Consider the following 4,669-nt stretch of genomic DNA (forward strand, 5'->3'; position numbering starts at 1 on the left):
TGAAAATTCTTTTCTTTAAGAATGTTGAATATTGGCCCCCAATCTCTTCTGGCTTGTAGATTTTCTGCTGAGAGGTCCTCTGTTAGTCTGATGAACTTCCCTTTGTAGGTGACCAGGCCTTTCTCTCTGGCTGCCCTTAACATTTTTTTCCTTCATTTGGACCTTGGAGAATCTGAAAATTACATGTCTTGGGGTCAATCTTCTTGTGGAGTATCTTAGTGGTGGTCTCTGTATTTCCTGAATTTGCACGTTGGCCTGTCTTGATAGGTTGGAGAAGTTCTCCTGGATAATATCCTGAAGTGTGGTTTCCAGCTTGTTTCTATTCTCCCCACCTCCTTCAGTTACTCCAGTCAATCACAGATTCAGTCTTTTTATGAAGTCCCATATTTCTTTGAGGATTTGTTCGTTCCTTTTCATTCCTTTGTCTCTAATCTTGTCTGCATGCCTTATTTCAGAAAGGTGGTCTTCAAACTCTGACATCCTTTCTCCTGCTTGGTCTATTTGGCTGTTGATAGTTGTGTGTGCTTCACAAAGTTTTTGTACTGTGTTTTTCAGCACCATCAGTTTATTCATGTTCCTCTCTAAGCTGGTTATTCTAGTTAGCAGCTTCTCTAACCTTTTATCAAGGTTGTTAGCTTCTTTGCTGAACATGCTCCTTTAGCTCAGCAGAGTTTTTTATTGCCCATCTTCCGAAGACTACTTCTGTCAGTTTGTCCATCTCATCCTCCGTCCAGTTCTGCGCCCTTGCTGGAGAGGCGTTGGGATCATTTGGAGGAGAAGAGGCATTCTGGCCTTTTGGGTTTTCTGCATTTTTTCGTTGATTCTTTCTCATCTTTGTGAGTTTGTCTAATTTCGATCTTTGAGCCTGCTGACCCTTAGATGGAGTTTTTGGGAGCATTTTTTTTGTTGTTGATGCTGTTGCTGTTGTTGCTTTCTGTTTCTTTGTTTGTTTTCCTTTCAATGGTCAGGTCCCTCTTCTGTAGGGCTGCTGAGGTTTGCTGAGGGTTCACTTCAGGCCTTATTCATCTGTTTTGCTCCTGAGCCTGGAGATGTCAGTAAAGGAGGCTGGAGAACAGCAAAGATGGGTGGTGTGGTCCTTTTTCTCGGACCTCTGACCTCGGGGGCACCAACCTGGTGCCAGTATAATCGCTCCTGTATAGCGTGTCTGACAACCCCTGTGGGAGTGTCTCACCGAGTTGGGTGGCACAGGGAATGGGACCTTTTTAAGGAAGTACTTTGTCCCTTGATGGAGGGGGTGTGCTTCACTGGGGGGAAACCCACTCATCTGGTCTGCCCTGATTCCTCAGAACTGCCAAGAGGAAAGGCTAAGTCTGCTGGTCTGCAGAGACTATGGCCACTCCTCCCCCTACAGGCTCTGGCCCAGGGAGATCTGCGTCCTGTCCCTGAGCCTCTGGCTGGAGTTGCTGGAGTTCCTGCAGGGAAGCCCCACCCAGGGAGGAAGGATGTGTGAGGGTCAGGCCTGAAGAGGCGCTCTGCCCCTCTGCAGCAGTCTGCCACAGCCAGAGTGTTGAGCTGTGGAGGACACCTCTTGGGGACCAAGTAGTCCAGCCTCCCTGGCTCCAGCAGGGGAAAAGCGCAGCCTGGAGCCATAGAGATGGATACCGCCCCTCCCCACCAATCCCCCTGCGTGTTAGGCAGTTATGAGTCCCAGTACTGGCTGCTGCCCCTCCCACAACGAGCTCAAAGAGCTTATACAGCAGGCAGCTGCAGCTGTGGTACTGGTCGCCCCCTGCCCTGGGGGCTCCGCAGAGTTAGGCAGATTCTAGCTGAGAGGCTGTTGAGAATCTGCACGACTCTGGGGTTGGAACCCCAGGCCCCGGTGGCATGGGTTCGCGAGTGGGATCTTTTGCTCTGTGGGTTGCACCGCTCCCTGGAAAAAGCACGGTTTCCCCTGCTGGGTACCACGCCTACCTTGGCTGGGGGGTGGGGACTCCTCTACCCCGTGTGGCTCTCAGGAGGGCCGCCACATCACATTGCTCTTCCTTTCTCTCCATGGATCACGTCACCCGCCTAGTCGGTTCTGACGAGAGAACCTGGATACCTTGTTGCAGGTGAAGGATTCAGATGCTAATTATGGTTCTTTTCGATTCCCACTGACCACTGCTGTTTCTAGTTGGCCATCTTGGCCCCACCCCTCCAGATCCAGCTTTTCCTGAAGTCATTTCCCTTGGAATTCCCAGTTGAGCCAGTAAGTTCCCCATTCTGAAACTGAATTTATTGTCTCTTGCAACTCAAAGATTCCTGGAAAACTTATCCTATTTGGTGAATTATCCCAAAGGATACTAACTTTCCTTTTTAACCTTAACTGACAGAAATTGTAATAATTAAGAAATCACATTTATGACTTTTATATGTGATTTTATGAGCATATAATTTATCTCAATAAGCTTTGCTATTGGGAAGAAACCCACAAGTAGATAATGTGTGGATTCATTTGTTAATTTAGAGTGAAAGGAACACTATATGTAAAACTGTTGATAAGAGTTCATGGAGAATAAGAATGAACATTAAGGTGTGTTTATTAATTAGCACATTTGCCAATGGTTTTTTTCAACCCCTTTTACCTGACATCTCCTTAGAATACAAACACATGTGAGTACTCACCTCCCCCCAGGTGTATGCTGTAAGGGATTAATCAGATTCCAAAAGAGATCAGTAATTCTACTCATCTGGTCTAAAAGATCCTGGGACACTATCAATCTCCTTTTGTAGTAGCATAAAGCCCACCATCTCAATAAATCTACTGTTCATTACAGAGTGTTTTCTATGTGCCAGCCACTATGCTGAGAGCTTGATATGCCAAACATTTCCTTGAAACCTCACAAGACCCTATTATGAATCTTATTTATTACAGGTTAGGCAACTGAGCTTCCTGCAAATTAAGCATTTTGCCAAGGTCAGCTAGAAATAGAGACCTGGATTTTTAATCATGCCCGTATGACTTCAAAATCCGTGACCTTAGCCATTATATTATTTTTCAGTTCATCATTTTCTCACAATCCCATCCCTTGTCCACCATCATGATTACCAATTGAGCTCAACAGACTTTGGAGCCAACTAACTCAATTCAATTTCCTGAGGTTCTGGCCCTGTTCTTCCCCACACTGCCCTCTTTCCTCACCTCAGTGCCAGGATTCCCCAACTTCCCAGGTCTCCAGGATTCATCTCAGGAAGCAACTACCCAGGGAGATTAAACCTCAGTGCGGGAAAAGGAAAAGAGAGCATACAAGGAATCCTCAAGTTCTTTTTAAATGATATGTCCTAAAACACATTCTTTAAACCATCTTCCTCTTTAAACCAACTTCTCCTCCAAAACAGGTAGCAAATCTCAAGTTACTGGGACAGCTTCCTCAAATGTGGTATCCAATGAATTGCTAACTTCTTCAGATTCCTCCTGCAAGATTATTCCTTTCTAATTCTACTTACAATATTTATTGTATTACCTTCTCTCCTTATTGTAAGTTCTTCCTACCCTGTTTCTCTGTATCTGATTTCTCACTCTCTGATTCCCCTTGGAGAGTAAGCTCAAAGCTCCTTTTTATCCCATTACTTACCAGCTCAGAAATTTTATCTGCTCCTATTATTTGCTGAGTAGGCTCAAAAATTTTAACATAGCTTATAAGGACTTGCATAAACTGGTCTCTGCCTACATTTCCCTCCCTTTATCCTTCCACTTTCTACATGTGCTATTCTAAAGTATCCTGGTTGCTGGTCCCTGAACTCAGCTTGCTTTCTCAACTTCATGATCCTGTTCACATTGCTTCCTCAGCGTGAGATGTATTTTCACTTGTCTTTGCCCACAGTGATCCTATTTTATTCTTAGAGACCCAGATCACGTTCCATTTGTTCTGAAACCCCAAGGAGAAATTGCTCCTCTTCTTCTGAACACCTGAGGAGCTTACTGACATCACTGTATCCTTGATATTTATCCTATATTGCCTTGTACTGCAGCTGTGGGGTGGGTGTTTAATTTCTTTCACCAGGTATTAAATTTTAAAGAGCAGGACTTACAACTTACATATCTTTATGCCCCACACAACACCTGGCCTAGTGCATTGGGTTTAAGTGATACTGACAGATGTACTAACTGAGTAAATGAAATATATAAATAGGCAAAAATGCTATGGTAGTAAGCATCTAAGATGGCCCCAAGGATTCTAGCCTCCTGATATTCATGTTTTTATACAGTCTCCTTCCACACTGAATAACCAATAAAATATTGCAAAAATGATAGAATGTGACTTCCAAGGTGAAGTCATTAAAGATACTGTGGCACTCCAATCTTATGGAATGGTTCACATGGTGGGAAACTGAGGCCTCCCACCAACAGCCAGCACCAATTTGGTTACCTGAAGGAGCCATCGTAGAAGTGAATCCTTCAGTCTCAGGCAAATCTTCAGATGGCTGCAACAACAGGTGACATCTTTATTACAGTCTTTTGAGAAACCCTAAGCCAGAATCACTCAGCTACAAGTTGCCAGAGATAATGTATGTCTGTTATTATTTTAAGAATCTAAATTTTAGGGTAATTTGTTACACAGCAGTCAACAACTAATACAGAAGCCCATTGTAATAGCTATAACCACAAGCATTAAAAAGTCCAGAAAACTTCCGTTGGGTTTCAGGGAAAAAAATATAAACAAAAATG

This window comes from Mandrillus leucophaeus, unplaced genomic scaffold (genome assembly GCF_000951045.1).
Source record: "Mandrillus leucophaeus isolate KB7577 unplaced genomic scaffold, Mleu.le_1.0 Scaffold1220, whole genome shotgun sequence".
Taxonomy (NCBI): Eukaryota; Metazoa; Chordata; class Mammalia; order Primates; family Cercopithecidae; genus Mandrillus; species Mandrillus leucophaeus.